Source organism: Hemitrygon akajei, unplaced genomic scaffold, assembly GCF_048418815.1.
Source record: "Hemitrygon akajei unplaced genomic scaffold, sHemAka1.3 Scf000041, whole genome shotgun sequence".
In the NCBI taxonomy this organism is placed as follows: Eukaryota; Metazoa; Chordata; class Chondrichthyes; order Myliobatiformes; family Dasyatidae; genus Hemitrygon; species Hemitrygon akajei.
Window position 1 is genome coordinate 282,967 of NW_027331927.1, and position 24,813 is coordinate 307,779.

Below are 24,813 nucleotides of genomic sequence, written 5' to 3' on the forward strand. Positions count from 1 at the left end.
TGTTATTGATTGTAATAACAGTATTTTAATTTGTGTTTTATATCGTCTACCATATTGTATATATGTTTTAATTCTAATGATTCTGTCATTGGATAAACTAATGTATATATCTCAGATATTCACACATACACATATACATGTGGGTTTTGGGGAGCAGGGTGAGGGGTTTGGGAGGAAGAGGAGTGATGGGACTGATGAGACGGTGAACGTGGCGAAGTCACTGACTCAATAGGGGACGGAAAGGGGAGGGGCGAAAGTTCCTGTCACAAGCTGGTGGCCGACATGGAGAAGACAACGACGGGGTGAGGAGGAGTGAAACGACGGGAAGGGAGCGGGAGTGATGGGACGGGGAGGGAGGGGAAGTGATGCGACGTGGAGGGAGGGGATGTAATGGGACGGGGAGGGAGAGGATGTAATGGGACGGGATGGAGTGGTCTGATTGGACAGGTTGTGGAGGAACAGGATGGGGAGTGTGGGGGGAGTGACTTTTTCAATAGTGGAGGATGAATGGGTGGTGATATTTCCTTAGCAAATAAGACCAGCTGCAAGAAAAGGGGTATGCTTGGAGGAAAGGTGGAGCGGGGGCTTCGGGGTCGCGGTCAAGGCTGATGGGACGGAGAGTTGAGTGTCGCAACAGAGGGAGAGGGGAGCGACTCACTCAACGACGGAGGGACGGGAACCTGAGGGGGAGCGAAATTTCCCATCAGAAAATGTTCACCACCCAGGATGTGGCGGATGGCGGGAGAACGGGCAAGGGGCCAGAGAGGGGAAAGAGTGTCAGGAGTGACGGGGTGAGTATGGGAGTGACTCACTGGGTAACAGAGAGAGAGAGAGAGGACGATGAGGAGAGGCGAAGATTGGCATCGCAAAATGGCAGCCAACCAGCATAAGATGCAGAGCATCGAGGTGGCAGGGGGAGGAAAGGGAGGGGGAGGAGGGAAAGGGTTTGCGAGTGAGGGGATAGGAAAGGGTTTGACAAGATGGTGAGTGTGAGGAAATGACACACTTCGTGGTGGGGGAGATGGGAGGGAGGATCTCACACTGTCACAGAATGGCTGCCGGCAGAATGTTAAATGGAGAATCGGGAGAGTGAGGAGGGACGGAAAGGAGAGGAGGGATGAGGAGATGAGATTGAATAAACAGGGAGGGAAGTGAGTGAAAGGTGAGGAAAAGGGTGTGCCCCATTCTATGATGCTGGGAGAGCGGTTGCCAATGGTAACCATCACAAAATGGCCGCCGACCAGGGTGAGATGGGCGGTGATAGAGGGGAGAGCGAGTGGACAGAGCGCGGAGTGTTTCACGAGTGACGGGAGCCGAGGGTGGGAGAGGGCGGCTCGTAACAAGGGAGCTGGAACTGAGGCTTTCCCACGGGGAGGAATGTGACTGGTACCGTTACCCTCCTTCCCCCTCCGTCTCCAAAATCCCGCCCTGATATTTCTTTCGGGCTGAGCGTAGAGTAGGGGGACGTGTCGTCACTGGGGCCCGTCAAAGGCAGGATTGGACACCGGCTTGCCGGAGAAGATGGAGGCGAGGTCTGGCGGTGCGCACTGGGTGGTGTGGACCACCACCATTTTCTGCGGGGGAGGGAGAGGGAGGGGTCAGATTGAGGAGGGGAGGGGGAGAAAGGTGAGGAGATGTGTCCCAACACCCACACGCTCAGCCTCTCTCTCCCTCAGTCACTTCCCTCCCTCCGGGTCCCGTCTTCTCTCTCCATCTCTTCTTCCAACCCTATCCTCCTCTCTCCACCCCTCTCCCCACCCTTTTATTCCTTTTCTGCCCCATCCCTCTGAACTGTCTAGTCCATTAGCAATAACAGGAACGATTCTCTAATTCCCTATAAAGTATGAAATTATAAGTATTATCTCGGATAAATTCCCCCGAGGAAAAGACAGTGATGTGCGAGTTTGCATTTGAACAATCGTTGTCAGACGAAAAATACAGATGTTGGCAATAAATTATTCCATTTTAGGGTAGCTGGCAATCAGATGTGCGGTACCGGACAGACGGATATCAGATGGAATTCTTTACCGCTCGTGAGTGGCGAATCATTGAAATCCGATAGCAGTGAATCTGAGGTTAACAGTAACTCAACCTTACCCGTGATGGGTAGTCGAGGGCGATTAAGTTGGGGGTTCCTGACTGCGAATCATAATGTTTATGTCATTCCGTTCTCTTTCTCCAGTGAATTTAGTGGCGATTGTCATCCTGTCCCGGGGAAAGTGCGGCCTCTCCTTCTGCACCTCGCGGTACCTGGTGGCCATGGCAGCGGCGGATCTACTGGCCATTATCACTGAGGCAACACGAGTGAATCTGCAGATGCTGGAAATAAATAAAAACACAAAATGCTGGCAGAACTCAGCAGGCCAGACAGCATCTATGGGAGTAAGCATCCTGATGAAGGGTTTCGGCCCGAAGCGTCGTCACTACCTCCTCCCATAGATGCTGTCTGGCCTGCTGAGTTCTGCCAGCATTTTGTGTTTTTAATTATCACTGATGTCGTTTTTATAACAACTCAATTATCATTATTTTCCCGTTTGTTTCCTGAACGTCCCCTCTGTGTGCATTGTTCTCCGTGTCCTGTCCCGCATTGCCGTGAACTGTTCCGTCTGGTTCACCGTCACTTTCACCTTCGATCGGTTTGTTGCCATTTGCTGTCAGAAACTGAAAACAAAGTACTGCACGGGGAGAACGGCGGCCGTGGTTCTAGCGCCATCTAGCGGTCTGTTCTGTCTGAAAAACGGCCCACTCTACTTCACTTACAGAGAGATCATTAACAATGGACCATGGTTCTGTTATCCGAAGCCAAGTTACTTCACTGAACCGGCGTGGGTGGCGTGTGACTGATTTGACATCGTTTTAACTCCGTTCATCCCATTCGGCGTAATACTGCTGCTCAACGCTCTGACAATCAGGCACATTTTAGTGGCCAGTCGGGTCCGTAGGGGGCTGAGGGGTCAGAGCAAGGGGGGAAACAGCAGTGACCCAGAGATGGAGAGCCGGAAGAGGGTCTGTGGGTTTGCTCTTCACCCTCTCCGGCAGCTTCATCCTCCTGTGGCTGACGAATGATGCAGAATTTATCTCCAACTATCATCACCGGGATAGGGACACAGGGGAATGACTCGGAAATTATTTCCGCCTATGCCGGGTATTTGCTAAGGAATTTCAGCTGCTGCACGAACACATTCATTTACGCCGCCACTCAGTCCAGATTCCGAGAGCAGGTGAAAAGCGCGGTGAGATACCCGTTCATTTCAGTACTCCGGTTCATTAACAGAGCAATCCCCAAAGGAAGCACAAACCTGCTCACAGTCAGACCCGCAGTCCCGACTTCTACCCTCTCTTCCCTAAGGCCAGTAAGTCTTGGTCAAGCGAACTGGAGAAGAACAAAGGACACCCCCATGAACGACGCCCGGCCGATCCGAACGCGAAGGCCTCAGTGAATAAGGACACGGAGAGGAAAATTGCAAAATACAAGAACACAGAACAATTATTGCGCGACACGTTAATTCCTCCGGGTACGTCCGCCTATAAGGTTTGGTTGGAAATAGGGGACAACAGGTACTCCGCTACCTTTTCTAGTGATTTACGTGTTGGATCAGGTCGATTGGCCCCATGGAGTCTCCTTCGGTCGTAGAACTCGGATATCGGAAGGGAGAATCTGAGAACGGGCGTGGGCATCCTAATTGGGAACTGACTTACATGTTTTACTGAATGGGAGGAGGTGGAAAAGCGGCATCAGCGCCCTAAGGTAAAGGCCAAGAAATGGGAGAATAATAGTTCAATGGCAGATTCTAGCGTCAGTCCGAAGGTCCCATTGGGAGGTTTGTGGCCTCAGCTGGCGTCTCCGCCGCGCTATGACTCCCCATTAATGATAACGAGATTAAATGGCAGCGGGATTGCAACAATAAAGACCCCGGAACGGGTAGCCAGCCCAGGGGGTGACGGCACCAGATGTTCGGTCGCCTGGTCTGGATCCCTGCCCCTTTGCCCGGTTCTTCCGGAGCCCGCGGGCGGGAACGGACGCTCTGTTCACGGAGGGTCGAGTTTCCATCCGACAGGGGAGAGGGACCCTTCAAATCCCCCGGATAATAGTGGACGAGATCCCTATTTTAAAACCCTGGACCCCGGCTGACGTTCGCAGTCGGATCAGCGACGCCCCGGATCCACTAAGAAAACCTTTAGCTTTTCATAATTAGCTCACTCGGAACTGTCAAATGTTTAACCCGCTGCCTGGAGATCTACGTGCGCTCCTCGGTATCATATACGGAACCTCCTAGGCTAGGGCGGAGACCAACTTCTCGCTGCCAAGGCTACTCCCGAGGGAGACTGGCCACCGTCAGTCGGCGAGGAAGCCCGACAGGCTATGGAAACGAGGGTGTGCGAACTTAAATCCCCTTATCCTTGCCGCAGCTCGACAACATGGGGGCTTTTTAGAAGTTGCCCGGTGCATGCAAAATAAAGGAAAGACCGTAACTGCCATCATTGCTTGATTCAAAGACACCTGGGACAGAAATGCGCAAACACCCCTGGACCAGCAAAATGCCCGGTGGGCTGTACAGACCTTCCCGAACTGACTCCGACCCGAGGTCGCCCATGCCTTTTAACTGACCAATCTGATCCGGCAGACCCAGCAACGGAATGTGGTAACCCAGACCCTGACCGACATGGAACGAAATGGGTTGTTCAAGATAACGGGAGAAAGGGGGCAGTACACACAGAAAGGGGAGTGGAAGACCGGAGTTCGCCCAAGGCCCCGCGACAAGAGGCAGGATGTATATAGGAAATGTGGGCGAAAGGGGCATTAAGCCAGAGAGAGCTGAGGCGGAGAGGAGAGAAGGGGTAGGAGAGGGCAGTTAGAAAGAATCCCCCACTGAGCCCCCCCGGGAAATGACACATTTCACTCGGCGTAAACCCTTCGGGTCCCCGTAGGGAGGCTACGAGGGGAAGACGAATCAAGTAACTCTGATCAGGCTTCATGAGGACCCGCAGGAGGATCCATTCCTAGATGTCGAAATAGCAAAGAAAGGAGTCCATGTCCTGATCGATTCCGGCGCCACTATACCGTCCGTCAGCCCCTCTGTGGCACTGCCTGAGAGAGAGTACTGTGAGTATAAAAACCGCGAGGATAGCCGGAGTCCCCATGTCGATCCATTATCCCAGCCCGTGGATATTAGAGTAGACGGGAGAGGGATTGAGGAAACGTCTGTTATAGCCAATAACTCACACGTTAACATACTGGGACGCCAGGCTTTGTGCAAACTGAACGCGGAATCCATTGCCCTCCCGCGGGATGGGACCTCGAGCTGCCCAGTGAAAAGGTGCCGGAGCCTCGCTCTGTGACGCTCCAAAGGACGGGACCCACAGGCGCGCGGGCGGCTTCACATGCTGAGATACAGAGTGGCCGTGACAGGGAATAATGGTGACAGTGGGGAATCGGAGATTCCTGGGAGACTTCGTAAATACTTGCAAATTGGTAACTGCTTTGCACTGTCCCCTTCTGGCCTGTCGGGACACGGGTCCCCTTCCCCCTTCAGTTGAACCCGCCCTTTCCCGAGGAGAATTGATCAGAATGATCAAAAAGGACGGGAATGTTGGTCAACTGGGTCCGGTCTGGTAAATACCTTTGCGAGAATATGGAATTGAGTGTGTGTGTCGCTCAGTGCCTGCATCAGCGGAGAATCCTGGCGTTGCCCTTTAGCCTCCCGCTGTAGACATGAGACTACATGGTCCTGCCTTCCAGCCTGCAGCTGTACACTACCAGGCCACGTGACTGAGGTGTGTTTCCCTCCAGCTTCCCTGGATCAATACCAGAGATGGAAATGCTGAATAAACTAAACCCGTTAAATTCAGCGATAAACACGGTGCGTGTACTGATTGTCAGCGGAGCCGTTGCTCTCCGGGACGGGTCTCCAGGTCTCGTAAACAAAGAGTCTCCGAATGAATACCTGGATCTGAGTCTTGTGTGGAAAAGGAAATTCCCTAACAGGGTTTAACACAAAAATATCAACATCACACAATAAAAAAAACAACAAATTCAAGACAATTAAAGCAGAAAATGCCAAGAGAAACTAGGAACTATCCAAAACATTCCAGGAACCTGCTACCGTTTTATTCAATCTGATTACTTATACAGGCGCCATCTAGTGGCAAGCATCGTCACCAAAATCTCTCTTTACTCAAACTCATGAAAGATACCTGACTTTACTCTAAATACATTTCCGAACAGTTTTAGGGTCAGAGTCCTTACAATTATATTACGACCGATGCATTATTAGAGATAGGGCGATACACGATACAATACCGGATATAATCGTAAGTCCCTTGGAAGACGATAAGGGGATATTGACTTTGGGTGATAAGGAAATGGCGGAGGCATTGAATGACTATTTTGTGTCGGTCTTCAAGGTGGAAGACACGTCTAATATGTCAAAGAAGGATGTCATATGAGGACCTCGATAAGATCACTGTCACTAAAGAGATAGTAATGAGAAAACTAGAGGGCCCGAAAGTAGATAGGTCCCCTGGTCCTGATGGGATGCATCCCAGGGTGCGGAAGGAATTGGCGGAGGTTACTGTAGACGCGCTGGTAATCTTTTATCAAAAAACTCTAGACTATTGGCAGGTGCCGGCGGATTGGAAGACAGCAAATGTCACGCCAGTTCTTAAAAAAGGATGTAGGCAAAAGATGGGCAACTATAGGCCAGTTAGCTTAAAATCTGTATTCGGGAAAATGCTTAAAGCTGTCAGTAAGGGAGAAATAGCGAGACATTTAGAAAGGAGTGGTTCCATTAGACAGACGCAGCATGGATTCAGAAAGGGCAGGTCCTGTTTGACAAACTTACTGGAGTTTTTTGAGGACATAATGAGTGCGGTGGGTAGAGGGGAACAGGTGGATGTCGTATACTTGGATTCCCAGAAGCCGTTCGATAAGCTGCCGCACAAGAGACTTATAAATAAGATACGGATGCATGGAGTCGGAGGAAGTGTATTGGCATGAATAGTGGATTTGTTAACCGATAGAAAGCAGAGAGTTGGTATAAATGGGTGTATCTCCGATTGGCAGTCTGTGGTGAGTGGGTGCCGCAGGGGTCGGTGCTGGGCCCACAGCTGTTTACCATTTACACTGATGATTTCGAAAAGGGGACTGAGTGTAGCATAGCAAAATTTGCTGATGACACTAAACTGAATGGAAAGCAAATTGTACAGAGGACGTGGAGAGTCTGCAGAGGGATAAAGATAGGTTAAGTGCGTGGGCCAAGGTCTGGCAGATGGAACACAACGTTGGTAAATGCGAGATCATCCACTTTAGAAGGAATAATAGAAAAGCCGATTATTATTTAAATGGTGAAATATTGCAGCATGCTGTTGTGCAGAGAGACTTGGGAGTGTTTGTTCATGAATCGCAAACAGTTGGCTTGCAGGTACAACAGGTTATTAAGAAGGCAAACGGTATGTTGTTCTTCATTGCTAGAGGGATTGAATTCAAGAGCAGGGAGGTCATGCTCCAACTGTACAGGGTACTGGTGAGGCCGCACCTGCAGTATTGTGTGCAGTTCTGGTCTCCATACTTGAAGAAGGATATACTGGCTTTGGAGGCAGTGCAGAGGCGGATCACCCGTTTGATTCCAGAGATGAAGGGGTTAACCTATGCGGAGAGATTGAGTCGCCTGGGACTACACTCTAGGAAATTCGGAAGAAAGTGAGGGGATCTTATAGAAACATGCAAAATTTTGAAAGGGATAAATAAGATAGATGTAGGAAAGTTGTTTCCATTGGTAGGTTAGACTAGAAATAGGGGACATTGTCTCAAGATTCACGGAGAAGATTTAGGACAGAGATGAGGAGAAACTGTTTTTCCCACAGAGTAGTTAATCACGGAACCAGTTGAGGCTTCCTCACTAAATATGTGTAAGTTAGAGTTAGCTAGATTACTACATAGTAAAGTAATTAAAGGTTCTTGGGAAAAAGCAGGTAGATGGAGCTGAGTTTACGGACAGATCGTCCATGATCTTATTGAATGGTGGGACAGGCTCGATGGGCCGGACGGCCTACTCCTGCTCCTATTTCTTATGTTTCTAATGTTAAGTTTGTCCCTGCCTCCTGTCAGATCTGTTGGCCATATCATGTGCGTCTCTCTTCTCTGAACTGCCTTGGTGATCTCCGTTGTGAGTGGACTGCTCTCCTGAGAAACACGGGCCTCTCTTCTCTGAACCGCCTTGGTGATCTCCGTTGTGAGTGGACTGCTCTCCTGAGAAACACGGGCCTCTCTTCTCTGAACCGCCTTGGTGATCTCCGTTGTGAGTGGACTGCTCTCCTGAGAAACACGGGCCTCTCTTCTCTGAACCGCCTTGGTGATCTCCGTTGTGAGTGGACTGCTCTCCTGAGAAACACGGGCCTCTCTTCTCTGAACCTCCTTGGTGATCTCCGTTGTGAGTGGACTGCTCTCCTGAGAAACACGGGCCTCTCTTCTCTGAACCGCCTTGGTGGTCTCCGTTGTGAGTGGACTGCTCTCCTGAGAAACACGGGCCTCTCTTCTCTGAACCGCCTTGGTGATCTCCGTTGTGAGTGGACTGCTCTCCTGAGAAACACGGGCAACAGTCGCAGCCTTTGGTCTCAAGGGGCCACTTTGTATTCTGACAGGATCTTATTTTGTTCCGGTTTCCCAGCGCCTGCCGCCTATTCAACATCGCAGCACTAGCGTTTCGCTGACTATCATGCCCAGCCCGAGCTCCAGACACCCCCTGGCGATCCCCAGGCAGCGGCCGTGTCAGTCTGCTCCATTGACATCCCTCCATTTCTAAAGCCAAAGGGTATTGCCGTTTATACCGACAGACGGGATTTAGTTTCAGCCACCCCGAACACGGAGAACAGATGCTGACCGGAGCACCGCCTAATCTGGGTACAGGCGTGTCTGGATTTGCTTCAGGACCGGGGGAGGGTAGGGGAGGTGGAGGGGCGCCGGGCTGGATTTACCCCAGTGGGTATCTTCTCCCCGGACCCTGTGCCCCTGAACCCGGACCTCACTGCAGAGCTGGAAACCGAGCCCCGGCTCCTCACCTATCCTCAGAGTCGATGCGGCTGGGAGGCTCACCGTCTGAAGACTGCCTCCGGATGCCGTTCCCATTCTTTGTCACTTCGGCTGTGTGTGTAGTTCTTTTTGTTCTTATTGATTCTATTATAATTCTTTGTATCTCCTGTGAGTGGCCGGAAGATAATGAACCGGAGACTCATGTTGCGGTGATATACACGTACTTTGATGGAGAATTGATTCTGAACTTTGAAGTCTGAACATGATTTCCCTTTAGTCTTCCCCTCACTCAGCAGATCAAGCGGACACCCTCCCGCATACAAATACCCTACCCGTGAACTCCGGTTCGTCCAAATGACGAGCACAATCCATCCTCCGTCTCTTCAGGCTCCCCCTTGAATCTTTGTGTTGGTGGAAAACCGAATCCATCTAAACAAGCGAATGCCGGATCACTCCACGTCATCATTCCCAGCGATTTATTCCTTTATCTTTCCCGTCAGTCTGTGCGACTCAGTGGCCACACGCAGGGGAACGGGTTATTGATCGGACAATGAGGGGGATGGGATAGCCCTATGGGGGCGGGCAGAAAGCCGGTGGGGGAAATGCCCAGATCTGCGCGGTGACAATTCATGGATGTGAAAGAAGACAGTTCAGCCAGGGGAGTCTGCGCACAATGCAGACGGGAGACGCCACGGACCAAGCAGGACAGTGGGACCAGCAGTGACAGAGAATTCCTATGAGAGAGAGAAAAAGAATGACTTTGGAACATAGACTACTTTTTGTTTAAGGTATCTATTTTCCCGATTTGGGTGTCATTGCTCAGGCCTGTAAATATTCCGCTTAACCATGCACGAATCCATGGCACTAAAGGAACAGCGAGTCGGACAGCAGGAAAGGCTCAGTGTTAGCGACGGCCGATACTGCGGGCGTCGTGTCAGTGGCGACAGACATTGTAAGCTGGTGTCAGATAAAATGGACGAAGATGAACCTCCGTCAGGAACAGTGGATGGAGCGTCGCCTCCACCGGGAACAAATGAATGAGGATCAAATCTACTGGGAAAAGTGTATGGAGGGTCAGTCCGCCAGGAAAATGGATGGAGGGGGAACTTCCAACGAGAACAATAGATGGCTGGTCACCCACCGAGAGTAGTGATGTAGAGCAATTGGACGGATGGTCAGCCCGGCGGGATCAATGCATTGCGGGTCACTCACACAAGGAAAACACCACATGGGTCAATGACTGAGGCTTCACTACCACCGGGAACAATGAATGGAGGTTCAACACCACACGGGTCAATGGCTGAGGCTTCACTACCACAGGGAACAATGAATGGAGGTTCAACACCACACGGGAGAATGGCTGAGGTTTCACTACCACCGGGAACAATGAATGGAGGTTCAACACCACACGGGTCAATGGCTGAGGCTTCACTACCACCGGGAACAATGAATGGAGGTTCAACACCACACGGGTCAATGGCTGAGGCTTCACTACCACCGGGAACAATGAATGGAGGTTCAACACCACACGGGTCAATGGCTCAGGCTTCACTACCACCGGGAACAATGAATGGAGGGTCAACACCACACGGGTCAATGACTGAGGCTTCACTACCACCGGGAACAATGAATGGAGGTTCAACACCACACGGATCAATGGCTGAGGCTTCACTACCACCGGGAACAATGAATGGAGGGTCAACACCACACGGGAGAATGGCTGAGGTTTCACTACCACCGGGAACAATGAATGGAGGGTCAACACCACACGGGAGAATGGCTGAGGTTTCACTACCACCGGGAACAATGAATGGAGGTTCAACACCACACGGGTCAATGACTGAGGCTTCACTACCACCGGGAACAATGAATGGAGGTTCAACACCACACGGGAGAATGACTGAGGCTTCACTACCACCGGGAACAATGAATGGAGGTTCAACACCACACGGGTCAATGACTGAGGCTTCACTGCCACCGGGAACAATGAATGGAGGTTCAACACCACACGGGAGAATGGCTGAGGTTTCACTACCACCGGGAACAATGAATGGAGGGTCAACACCACACGGATCAATGGCTGAGGCTTCACTACCACCGGGAACAATGAATGGAGAGTCAACACCACACGGATCAATGGCTGAGGCTTCACTACCACCGGGAACAATGAATGGAGGGTCAACACCACACGGATCAATGGCTGAGGCTTCACTACCACCGGGAACAATGAATGGAGGTTCAGCACCACACGGGTCAATGACTGAGGCTTCACTGCCACCGGGAACAATGAATGGAGTTTCCGCGCCACTGGGATGGACGGGTTCTGGTCACTCCTACAATAGATGGTCAACCATCGGGTACAAGGGATGGTTGCTCTGGATGCAGGGCCACCACCATCAGACATTATAGACTTTAGTGAATCGCTGTAATTTGTAACATTCCTTGGTAATAATTGAAAATTGTGGGCGCAGAGTCACTGGATCTGGGCACTGAGGAGAAATTGGAACCTCCCCATTGTCACTGAGAGGACGGGGTCTCCGACAGAGGGCAGTGTGGGGGGAGGGTCACTGTTCCCGGAGATTGCAGGATGATGTCACTCACCCGACACATTGACCTGGGGAATGAGAATTCCGTCACAGATGGGAGATGGATATACAGCGTCACGTTCCCAGACGTGCGATCGAAGGAGAGTGACAACGCTTTCTGTATGGACATCGTAGCAGTACGGTCCGTCGATATTCAGCCAGCGGCGCCACCTTAGGGAAGAGAGGGTAGAAGTCGGGAGCAGCGGGGCTGACTGTGAGCAGGTTTGTGCTTCGTTAGGGGGTTGCTCTGTTAATAAACCGGAGTACTGAAATGAACGGATATTTCACCGCGCTTTTCACCTGCTCTCGGAATCTGGACTGAGTGGCGGCGTAAATGAATGTGTTCGTGCAGCAGCTGAAATTCCTCAGCAAATATCCGGCGCGGAAATAATTTCCGAGTCATTCCCCTGTGTCCCTATCCCGGTGATGTGATAGTAGATAAATTCTGCAACATTCGTCAGCCACAGGAGGATGAAGCTGCCGGAGAGGGTGAAGAGCAAAACCACAGACCTCTTCCGGCTCTCCATCTCCGGGTCACTGCTGTTTCTTCCCTTGCTCTGACCCCTCAGCCCCCTACGGACCCGACTGGCCACTAAAATGTGTCTGATTGTCAGAGCGTTGAGCAGCAGAATTACGCCGAATCAGAGTAACGGAGTCAAAACGATGTCAAACCAGTCATACGCCACCCACGCCGGTTCAGTGTAGTAACTTGGCTTCGGATAACAGAACCATGGTACATTATTAATGATCTCTCTGTAAGTGAAGCAGAGTGGGCCGTTTTCCAGACAAAACAGACCGCTAGATGGCGCTAGAACCACGGCCGCCGTTCTCCCCGTGCAGTACTTTGTTTTCAGTTTCTGACAGCAAATGGCAACAAACCGATCGAAGGTGAAAGTGACGGTGGACCAGACGGAACAGTTCACGGCAATGCGGGACAGGACACGGATAACAGTGCACACAGAGCGGACGTTCAGGAACCAAACGGGAAAATGATGATAATTGAGTTGATATAAAACGACCTCAGTGATAATTAAAAACACAAAATGCTGGCAGTAAACAGTGTATTCATTCTTCTGAAATTTTGCCTCCTCGGCTTCGAGTGCACAGTAAAGGATACATATTCCCTGCACCCAGACTGTCAATGATAGAATCATAGAAATCTACAGCGCATTGCAGGCCCTTCGGCCCACAATGTTGTGCTGACAATGTAAACTCAGATGGAGATTATCTGCAATATTTGCAAATCATTCATCTTGCTCAGTGTGAATGAATGCGCAGGTAATTGTTTGAATGAAGCAGCTTCGTGACGGAGCGTCCAGTCCACGTAATCCAATCCCCGTCACAGTACAGCCACGTCAGAGGCCAAGATGGTGAACATTCCTCTATTGCGAGTCGGTATTTCTTAAGGAAGGAGCACAGGCTGCACGCGACACTCCAATTTTTGCCTCATAATGTCGAGACGAAGTTGGAGTAGGAAAACATTACTCTGACAGTGGGATAAAAGTTACTTGCTGAGAATATCAACTGACCATCTCTGACTTAAGCTGGTTGCCCTATTTACACGTGAACAGTGAACAGTGTTCCGGGGGATCTGAGAATTGGCACACGAGAAATTTCCAATATATTATGCAAGTCGCTATTTTGGAAGAACTTCGCTTTTAATTTTCCCCATACAGTACATTTATCCACGTTATTTTTTAATTGTCATGGATTTTCGCAAAAATCGAGATTCACAAAATTGCACTGGATCATCCCGGTGTCCTAATAATTCTCCACATCGCCCAATTTCACCTCGCCCGGGACGCCAAATAAATATGTCTCGTCCACATAATTCTCACATTAACCAATTTCACCTCGCGGGAACAAAAAAAACCCGTCCTCATAATTCTCCACATCGCCCAACCTCACCTCACCGGGAACGCCAGAAAAGAATAAAACGCCCGGTCCCGATCTAATCGACATAATCGATACAGTCTATATCATGACAGACGGGTTCCATTCTGTGTGGTACCGCACATGTGATGGCCTGCTACCCTAAAAAGGAATAATCTATTGCCAACATCTGTATTTTTCGTCTGACAACGATTGTTCAAATGCAAACTTGCACATCATTGTCTTTTTCACGGGGTAATTTATCCGACATAATACTTATAATTTCATACTTTATAGGGAATTAGAGAATCGTTCCTGTTATTGCTGATGGACGAGACAGTTCAGAGAGATGGGGCAGAAAATGAATAAAAGGGTGGGGAGGGGTGGAGAGAGGAGGATAGGGTGGGGAGAGAGAGGTGGGGGAACGAGATGGAGAGAGTAGAGGGACCAGGGAGGGTAGGAGGGGACTGAGGGAGAGAGAGGCTGTGGGAGTGGGTAGTGAGACTCATCTCCTCTCCTCACCTTCTCTTTCTCCCCTCCCCTCCTCAATCTGATCCCTCCCACTTCCCCACCCTGCAGAAAATGATGGTGATCCACGTCAACCATCCCGCACCGCCGGACCTCGCCTCCATCTTCTCCAGCAAGCCGGCGCCCACTCCTGCCTTTGACGGGCCCCACTCCACGGGACAGCCTGAGGGATTCAGACCGAGCGACCTGAGGCTCGGCCCAAAAGAAAAATCAAGGCGGGATTTTGGAGACGTTAGGGTAACGATGCTAGCCACATTCCTCCCCATGGGAACCCCCCCTAGTTCCAGCTCCTTTGTTACGAGTTGCCCTCTCCCACCCTCGGCTCCCGTCACTCCTTAAACACTTCGCTCTCTGTCCTCTCGCTCTCCCCTCTATCACCGCCCATCTCACCCTGGCTGGCGGCCATTTTGCGATGGTTACCATTAATAACCGCTCTCCCACCATCGTAGAATGGGGCACATCCTTTTCCTCACCTTCCACTCACTTACCTCCCTGTTTATTCAATCTCAACTCCTCATCCCTCCTCTCCTTTCCTCCGTGCCCGATCTCCCGACTCTCCATTTAACCTTCTGCCGACAGCCATTTTGTGACAGTGTGAGACCCTCCTTCCCACTTCCTCCACCACGAAGTGAGTTACTCCCTCACACTCACCATCTTGTCACCCTCCTTCCCATCCCATCCCCATCACTCGCAAACCCCTTCCCTCCTTCCCCCGCTTTCCTCTCCCCACCACCTCGATGTTCTGCATCGTATGACGGTTGGCTGCCATTTTGCGATGTCAATCTTCGCCTCTCCTCTTCGCCCTCTTTCTCTCTCTCTCTCTGTTACCCGGTGAGTCACTCTCCTAATCACCCCGTCACTCCTAACACCCTCCCCTCTCTGACCCCTTGCCCTTTCTCCCGCCATCCACCACATCCTGGGTGGTGAAAATCTTCTGTTGGGAAATTTCGCTCCCCCACCCAATCCCTTCTCCCCCGTCCGTTGAGTGAGTCGCTCCCCTCTCTCTCGTTGAGACAATGAACTCCCCGACCCATCAGCCCTGACAGCGTCCCCGACCACCCGCTGACCCTTTCTCTTGCCCACGACGCAGTTTTTTGAAGCTCGTCTTATTTGCGAAGGAAATGTCACCACAAATTCATCCTCCGCTATTGAAAAAGTCACTCCCCCACACCCCCAACCTGTCCAATCAGACCACTCGCTCCCGTCCCATTACATGCTCTCCCTTCCCTTCCCATCACTTCCCCTCACTCCCCGTCCCACCACTCCCGCTCCCTTCCTGTCGTTTCACACCTCCTCACCCCGTCTTTATTTTCTCCTTGTCGGCCACCAGTTTGTGACAGGAACTTCCGCCCCTCCCATTTCCGTCCTCTATTGAGTCAGTGACTTCGCCACGCTCACCGTCTCATCAGTCCACTCCTCGTTCCATCACTCCTCTTCCTCCCAAACCCCTCACCCTGCTCCCCAAAACCCGCATGTATATGTGTATGTGCGAATATCTGAGATATATACATTAGTTTATTCAATGACAAAATTATCAGAATTAAAACATATATACAATATGGAAGACTATATAAAACCCACATTAAAATACTGCTATTACAATCAATAACACACTCGAACCCAGGATTGTATCCATGGACACCGCATGTTCCTTCGCCACAGATTCTGTGTGTGACCGTGGCCAATGACAGTGCCTCACTCCATCCCTGGCGGCCACATTAACCAAGGATTCGTCCATTTTAAATCAGCGCGGCCATTTCAAGTGAAGCGTCGGGCATCCCACTCGGGAGTCTCCCGCATATTGATAGCGGCTCCCTGAAGCCCGCGAATTATATACAATATCCCGGAAATCGATTTTTTTTTGAGAGAGAGAGAGATTGATTCAAAAAATAAAATATAAAACGAACTTCACCCCAGACTACACTAAAGTGTACCCCTGCCTAATAGGGGTCAGGAATAATGACAGTGTTCCTCGCTACACTGTTTGCAACAGTGACTTTTCTATTGCCCATGCGGCGGGCGGTTAAATCACTGTTGAGGTGAGTTTAACGGGTGTCATTCGTTCATTAGCATAGCTAACGCTATTTAAACTAGCTGGCTAGCCGCTAAGGAGCTGCTCTATTGCAGACATCCCACCTCTCCCGGGAGTTCCGGGAGTCTCCCACAAATTGATGGTGTCTGCTTCCCTGAAATGAGATTTTGCAGGGTGGAATTAGTTGAGTGATGGAATGGTGCAGACGGAGCTTCACTGTGGGTTTGGCATTGCAAATGTGTGATGGGACCGTGCGGAGGGAGATTTACTTTGTGTCTGACCCCGGGAGTGTGTGATGGGACGGTGTGGAGGGAGATTCACTCTGTGTCTGACCCCGGGAGTGTGTGATGGGAGGGTGGGGAGGGAGATTCACTCTGTGTCTGGTCCCGGGAGTGTGTGATGCGACGGTGGGGAGGGAGATTCAATCTGTATCTGACCCCGGGAGTGTGTGATGGGACGGTGGGGAGGGAGATTCACACTGTGTCTGGTCCCGGGAGTGTGTGATGCGACGGTGGGGAGGGAGATTCACACTGTGTCTGCTCCCGGGAGTGTGTGATGCGACGGTGGGGAGGGAGATTCACTCTGTGTCTGGTCCCGGGAGTGTGTGATGGAACGGTGTGGAGGGAGATTCACTCTGTGTCTGACCCCGGGAGTGTGTGATGGGACGGTGGGGAGGTAGATTCACACTGTGTCTGGTCCCGGGAATGTGTGATGCGACGGTGGGGAGGGAGATTCACTCTGTGTCTGGTCCCGGGAGTGTGTGATGGGACGGTGGGGAGGGAGATTCAATCTGTGTCTGACTCCGGGGAGTGTGATGGGACGGTGTGGAGGGAGATTCACTCTGTGTCTGACCCCGGGAATGTGTGATGGGACGGTGTGGAGGGAGATTCACTCTGTGTCTGACCCCGGGAGTGTGTGATGGGACCGTGTGGAGGGAGATTCACTCTGTGTCTGACCCCGGGAGTGTGTGATGGGACGGTGTGGAGGGAGATTCACTCTGTGTCTGACCCCGGGAGTGTGTGATGGGACTGTGTGGAGGGAGATTGTCTCTGTGTCTGACCCCGGAAGTGTGTGATGGGACGGTGGGGAGGGAGATTCACTCTGTGTCTGACTCCGGGAGTGTGTGATGGGACGGTGTGGAGGGAGATTCACTCTGTGTCCGACCCCCGGAGTGTGTGATGGGACGGTGCGGGGGGAGATTCACTCTGTGTCTGACCCCGGGAGTGTGTGATGGGACGGTCTGGAGGGAGATTCACTCTGTATCTGACCCCGGGAGTGTGTGATGGGACGGTGCGGGGGGAGATTCACTCTGTGTCTGACCCCGGGAGTGTGTGATGGGACGGTCTGGAGGGAGATTCACTCTGTGTCTGACCCCGGGAGTGTGTGATCGGACGGTGCGGGGGGAGATTCACTCTGTGTCTGACACCGGGAGTGTGCGATGGGACGGTCTGGAGGGAGATTCACTCTGTGATGACCCCGGGAGTGTGTGATGGGACGGTGTGGAGGGAGAATCATTCTCTGTCTGACCCCGGGAGTGTGTGATGGGACGGTGTGGAGGGAGAATCATTCTGTGTCTGACCCCGGGAGTGTGTGATGGGACGGTCTGGAGGGAGATTCACTCTGTGTCTGACCCCGGGAGTGTGTGATGGGACGGTCTGGAGGGAGATTCACTCTGTGTCTGACCCCGGGAGTGTGTGATTGGACGTGTGGACTGAGTTTCATTCTGTGTCTGACCCCGGGAGTGTGTGATGGGACGGTGTGGAGGGAGCCTCACTCCGTGTCTGACCCCGGGAGTGTGTGATGGGACGCTGGGGAGGGAGATTCAATCTGTGTCTGACCCCGGGAGTGTGATATGGGACGGTGGGGTGGGAGATTCACATTGTGTCTGGTCCCGGGAGTGTGTGATGCGACGGTGGGGAGGGAGATTCACACTGTGTCTGCTCCCGGGAGTGTGTGATGCGACGGTGGGGAGGGAGATTCACTCTGTGTCTGGTCCCGGGAGTGTGTGATGCTACGGTGGGGAGGGAGATTCACTCTGTGTCTGGTCCCGGGAGAGTGTGATGGGACGGTGTGGAGGGAGATTCACTCTGTGTCTGACCCCGGGAATGTGTGATGGGACGGTGTGGAGGGAGATTCTCTCTGTGTCTGACCACGGGAGTGTGTGATGGGACCGTGTGGAGGGAGATTCACTCTGTGTCTGACCCCGGGAGTGTGTGATGGGACGGTGTGGAGGGAGATTCACTCTGTGTCTGACCCCGGGAGTGTGTGATGGGACGGTGCAGGGGGAGATTCACTCTGTGTCTGACCCCGGGAGTGTGTGATGGGACGGTCTGGAGGGAGATTCACTCTGTATCTGACCCCGGGAGTGTGTGATGGGACGGTGCGGGGGGAGATTCACTCTGTGTCTGACCCCGGGAGTGTGTGATGGGACGGTCTGGAGGGAGATTCACTCTGTGTCTGACCACGGGAGTGTGTGATGGGACGGTGCGGGGGGAGATTCACTCTGTGTCTGAGCCCGGGAGTGTGTGACGGGACGGTGTGGAGGGAGAATCATTCTGTGTCTGACCCCGGGAGTGTGTGATGGGACGGTGTGGAGGGAGAATCATTCTGTGTCTGACCCCGGGAGTGTGTGATGGGACGGTCTGGAGGGAGATTCACTCTGTGTCTGACCCCGGGAGTGTCTGATGGGACGGTCTGGAGGGAGATTCACTCTGTGTCTGACCCCGGGAGTGTGTGATGGGACGGTCTGGAGGGAGATTCACTCTGTGTCTGACCCCGGGAGTGTGTGATTGGACATGTGGACTGAGTTTCATTCTGTGTCTGACCACGGGAGTGTCTGATGGGACGGTCTGGAGGGAGATTCACTCTGTGTCTGACCCCGGGAGTGTGTGATGGGACGGTCTGGAGGGAGATTCACTCTGTGTCTGACCCCGGGAGTGTGTGATTGGACGTGTGGACTGAGTTTCATTCTGTGTCTGACCCCGGGAGTGTGTGATGGGACGGTGTGGAGGGAGCCTCACTCCGTGTCTGACCCCGGGAGTGTGTGATGGGACAGTGGGGAGGGAGATTCAATCTGTGTCTGACCCCGGGAGTGTGTGATGGGACGGTGGGGAGGGAGATCCACACTGTGTCTGGTCCCGGGAGTGTGTGATGCGACGGTGGGGAGGGAGATTCACACTGTGTCTGCTCCCGGGAGTGTGTGATGCGACGGTGGGGAGGGAGATTCACTCTGTGTCTGGTCCCGGGAGTGTGTGATGGAACGGTGTGGAGGGAGATTCACTCTGTGTCTGACCCCGGGAGTGTGTGATGGGACAGTGGGGAGGGAGATTCACACTGTGTCTGGTCCCGGCAGTGTGTGATGCGACGGTGGGGAGGGAGATTCACTCTGTGTCTGGTCCCGGAAGTGTGTGATGGGACGGTGTGGAGGGAGATTCACTCTGTGTCTGACCCCGGGAGAGTGTGATGGGACCGTGTGGAGGGAGATTCACTCTGTGTCTGACCCCGGGAGTGTGTGATGGGACGGTGCGGGGGGAGATTCACTCTGTGTCTGACCCCGGGAGTGTGTGACGGGACGGTGTGGAGGGAGAATCATTCTGTGTCTGACCCCGGGAGTGTGTGATGGGACGGTGTGGAGGGAGAATCATTCTGTGTCTGACCCATGGAGTGTGTGATGGGACGGTCTGGAGGGAGATGCCCTCTGTGTCTGACCCCGGGAGTGTGTAACGGGACGGTGTGGAGGGTGAATCATTCTGTGTCTGACCCCGGGAGTGTGTGATGGGACGGTGTGGAGGGAGAATCATTCTGTGTCTGACCCCGGGAGTGTGTGATGGGACGGTCTGGAGGGAGATTCACTCTGTGTCTGACCCCGGGAGTGTGTGATTGGACTTGTGGACTGAGTTTCATTCTATGTCTGACCCCGGGAGTCTGTGATGGGACGGTGTGGAGGGAGCCTCACTCCGTGTCTGACCCCGGGAGTGTGTGATGGGACGGTGGGGAGGGAGATTCAATCTGTGTCTGACCCCGGGAGAGTGTGACGGGACGGTGGGGAGGGAGATTCACACTGTGTCTGGTCCCGGGAGTGTGTGATGCGACGGTGGGGAGGGAGATTCACACTGTGTCTGCTCCCTGGAGTGTGTGATGCGACGGTGGGGAGGGAGATTCACTCTGTGTCTGGTCCCGGGAGTGTGTGATGGAACGGTGTGGAGGGAGATTCACTCTGTGTCTGACCCCGGGAGTGTGTGATGGGACAGTGGGGAGGGAGATTCACACTGTGTCTGGTCCCGGGAGTGTGTGATGCGACGGTGGGGAGGGAGATTCACTCTGTGTCTGGTCACGGGAGTGTGTGATGGGACGGTGGGGAGGGAGATTCAATCTGTGTCTCACCCCGGGTGAGTGTGATGGGACGGTGTGGAGGGAGATTAACTCTGTGTCTGACCCCGGGAATGTGTGATGGGACGGGGTGGAGGGAGATTCACTCTGTGTCTGACCCCGGGAGTGTGTGATGGGACCGTGTGGAGGGAGATTCACTCTGTGTCTGACCCCGGGAGTGTGTGATGGGACGGTGTGGAGGGAGATTCACTCTGTGTCTGACCCCGGGAGTGTGTGATGGGACGGTGTGGAGGGAGATTGTCTGTGTGTCTGACCCCGGGAGTGTGTGATGGGACGGTGTGGAGGGAGTTTCACTCTGTGTCTGACCCCGGGAGTGTGTGATGGGACGGTCTGGAGGGAGATTCACTCTGTGTCTGACCCCGGGAGTGTGTGATGGGACGTTGCGGGGGGAGATTCACTCTGTGTCTGACCCCGGGAGTGTGTGATGGGACGGTGCGGGGGGAGATTCACTCTGTATCTGACCCCGGGAGTGTGTGATGGGACGGTGCGGGGGGAGATTCACTCTGTGTCTGACCCCGGGAGTGTGTGATGGGACGGTCTGGAGGGAGATTCACTCTGTGTCTGACCCCGGGAGTGTGTGATCGGACGGTGCGGGGGGAGATTCACTCTGTGTCTGACACCGGGAGTGTGTGATGGGACGGTCTGGAGGGAGATTCACTCTGTGATGACCCCGGGAGTGTGTGACGGGACGGTGTGGAGGGAGAATCATTCTCTGTCTGACCCCGGGAGTGTGTGATGGGACGGTGTGGAGGGAGAATCATTCTGTGTCTGACCCCGGGAGTGTGTGATGGGACGGTCTGGAGGGAGATTCACTCTGTGTCTGACCCCGGGAGTGTGTGATGGGACGGTCTGGAGGGAGATTCACTCTGTGTCTGACCCCGGGAGTGTGTGATTGGACGTGTGGACTGAGTTTCATTCTGTGTCTAACCCCGGGAGTGTGTGATGGGACGGTGTGGAGGGAGCCTCACTCCGTGTCTGACCCCGGGAGTGTGTGATGGGACGCTGGGGAGGGAGATTCAATCTGTGTCTGACCCCGGGAGTGTGATATGGGACGGTGGGGAGGGAGATTCACACTGTGTCTGGTCCCGGGAGTGTGTGATGCGACGGTGGGGAGGGAGATTCACACTGTGTCTGCTCCCGGGAGTGTGTGATGCGACGGTGGGGAGGGAGATTCACTCTGTGTCTGGTCCCGGGAGTGTGTGATGCGACGGTGGGGAGGGAGATTCACTCTGTGTCTGGTCCCGGGAGAGTGTGATGGGACGGTGTGGAGGGAGATTCACTCTGTGTCTGACCCCGGGAATGTGTGATGGGACGGTGTGGAGGGAGATTCTCTCTGTGTCTGACCCCGGGAGTGTGTGATGGGACCGTGTGGAGGGAGATTCACTCTGTGTCTGACCACGGGAGTGTGTGATGGGACGGTGCGGGGGGAGATTCACTCTGTGTCTGAGCCCGGGAGTGTGTGACGGGACGGTGTGGAGGGAGAATCATTCTGTGTCTGACCCCGGGAGTGTGTGATGGGACGGTGTGGAGGGAGAATCATTCTGTGTCTGACCCCGGGAGTGTGTGATGGGACGGTCTGGAGGGAGATTCACTCTGTGTCTGACCCCGGGAGTGTCTGATGGGACGGTCTGGAGGGAGATTCACTCTGTGTCTGACCCCGGGAGTGTGTGATGGGACGGTGTGGAGGGAGATTCACTCTGTGTCTGACCCCGGGAGTGTGTGATTGGACATGTGGACTGAGTTTCATTCTGTGTCTGACCACGGGAGTGTCTGATGGGACGGTCTGGAGGGAGATTCACTCTGTGTCTGACCCCGGGAGTGTGTGATGGGACGGTCTGGAGGGAGATTCACTCTGTGTCTGACCCCGGGAGTGTGTGATTGGACGTGTGGACTGAGTTTCATTCTGTGTCTGACCCCGGGAGTGTGTGATGGGATGGTGTGGAGGGAGCCTCACTCTGTGTCTGACCCCGGGAGTGTGTGATGGGACGGTGGGGAGGGAGATCCACACTGTGTCTGGTCCCGGGAGTGTGTGATGCGACGGTGGGGAGGGAGATTCACACTGTGTCTGCTCCCGGGAGTGTGTGATGCGACGGTGGGGAGGGAGATTCACTCTGTGTCTGGTCCCGGGAGTTTGTGATGGAACGGTGTGGAGGGAGATTCACTCTGTGTCTGACCCCGGGAGTGTGTGATGGGACAGTGGGGAGGGAGATTCACACTGTGTCTGGTCCCGGGATTGTGTGATGCGACGGTGGGGAGGGAGATTTACTCTGTGTCTGGTCCCGGAAGTGTGTGATGGGACGGTGTGGAGGGAGATTCACTCTGTGTCTGACCCCGGGAGTGTGTGATGGGACCGTGTGGAGGGAGATTCACTCTGTGTCTGACCCCGGGAGTGTGTGATGGGACGGTGCGGGGGGAGATTCACTCTGTGTCTGACCCCGGGAGTGTGTGACGGGACGGTGTGGAGGGAGAATCATTCTGTGTCTGACCCCGGGAGTGTGTGATGGGACGGTGTGGAGGGAGAATCATTCTGTGTCTGACCCATGGAGTGTGTGATGGGACGGTCTGGAGGGAGATGCCCTCTGTGTCTGACCCCGGGAGTGTGTAACGGGACGGTGTGGAGGGAGAATCATTCTGTGTCTGACCCCGGGAGTGTGTGATGGGACGGTGTGGAGGGAGAATCATTCTGTGTCTGACCCCGGGAGTGTGTGATGGGACGGTCTGGAGGGAGATTCACTCTGTGTCTGACCCCGGGAGTGTGTGATTGGACTTGTGGACTGAGTTTCATTCTGTGTCTGACCCCGGGAGTCTGTAATGGGACGGTGTGGAGGGAGCCTCACTCCGTGTCTGACCCCGGGAGTGTGTGATGGGACGGTGGGGAGGGAGATTCAATCTGTGTCTGACCCCGGGAGTGTGTGACGGGACGGTGGGGAGGGAGATTCACACTGTGTCTGGTCCCGGGAGTGTGTGATGCGACGGTGGGGAGGGAGATTCACACTGTGTCTGCTCCCTGGAGTGTGTGATGCGACGGTGGGGAGGGAGATTCACTCTGTGTCTGGTCCCGGGAGTGTGTGATGGAACGGTGTGCAGGGAGATTCACTCTGTGTCTGACCCCGGGAGTGTGTGATGGGACAGTGGGGAGGGAGATTCACACTGTGTCTGGTCCCGGGAGTGTGTGATGCGACGGTGGGGAGGGAGATTCACTCTGTGTCTGGTCCCGGGAGTGTGTGATGGGACGGTGGGGAGGGAGATTCAATCTGTGTCTCACCCCGGGAGAGTGTGATGGGACGGTGTGGAGGGAGATTAACTCTGTGTCTGACCCCGGGAATGTGTGATGGGACGGTGTGGAGGGAGATTCACTCTGTGTCTGACCCCGGGAGTGTGTGATGGGACCGTGTGGAGGGAGATTCACTCTGTGTCTGACCCCGGGAGTGTGTGATGGGACGGTGTGGAGGGAGATTCACTCTGTGTCTGACCCCGGGAGTGTGTGATGGGACGGTGTGGAGGGAGATTGTCTGTGTGTCTGACCCCGGGAGTGTGTGATGGGACGGTGTGGAGGGAGTTTCACTCTGTGTCTGACCCCGGGAGTGTGTGATGGGACGGTCTGGAGGGAGATTCACTCTGTGTCTGACCCCGGGAGTGTGTGATGGGACGTTGCGGGGGGAGATTCACTCTGTGTCTGACCCCGGGAGTGTGTGATGGGACGGTCTGGAGGGAGATTCACTCTGTGTCTGACCCCGGGAGTGTGTGATGGGACGGTGCGGGGGGTGATTCACTCTGTATCTGACCCCGGGAGTGTGTGATGGGACGGTGCGGGGGGAGATTCACTCTGTGTCTGACCCCGGGAGTGTGTGACGGGACGGTGTGGAGGGAGAATCATTCTGTGTCTGACCCCGGGAGTGTGTGATGGGACGGTGTGGAGGTAGAATCATTCTGTGCCTGACCCCGGGAGTGTGTGATGGGACGGTCTGGAGGGAGATTTTCTCTGTGTTTGACCCCGGGAGTGTGTGACGGGACGTTGTGGAGGGAGAATCAATCTGTGTCTGACCCCGGGAGTGTGTGATGGGACGGTGTGGAGGGAGAATCATTCTGTGTCTGACCCCGGGAGTGTGTGATGGGACGGTCTGGAGGGAGATTCACTCTGTGTCTGACCCCGGGAGTGTGTGATGGGACGGTGTGGAGGGAGATTCACTCTGTGTCTGACCCCGGGAGTGTGTGATGGGACGGTGTGGAGGGAGAATCACTCTGTGTCTGACCCTGGGAGTGTGTGATTGGACGTGTGGACTGAGTTTCATTCTGTGTCTGACCCCGGGAGTGTGTGATGGGACGGTGTGGAGGGAGAATCATTCTGTGTCTGACCCCGGGAGTGTGTGATTGGACGT

The 24,813-nt window shown here is 53.7% G+C and overlaps 1 protein-coding gene across 1 annotated transcript in view; it reads left to right on the forward strand.

Annotated features, from left to right (window-relative positions):
• Positions 1-24,813, forward strand: part of LOC140720313 (NACHT, LRR and PYD domains-containing protein 3-like) — a 343,837-nt gene that overhangs the window by 23,036 nt on the left and 295,988 nt on the right. The window lies entirely within an intron of this gene.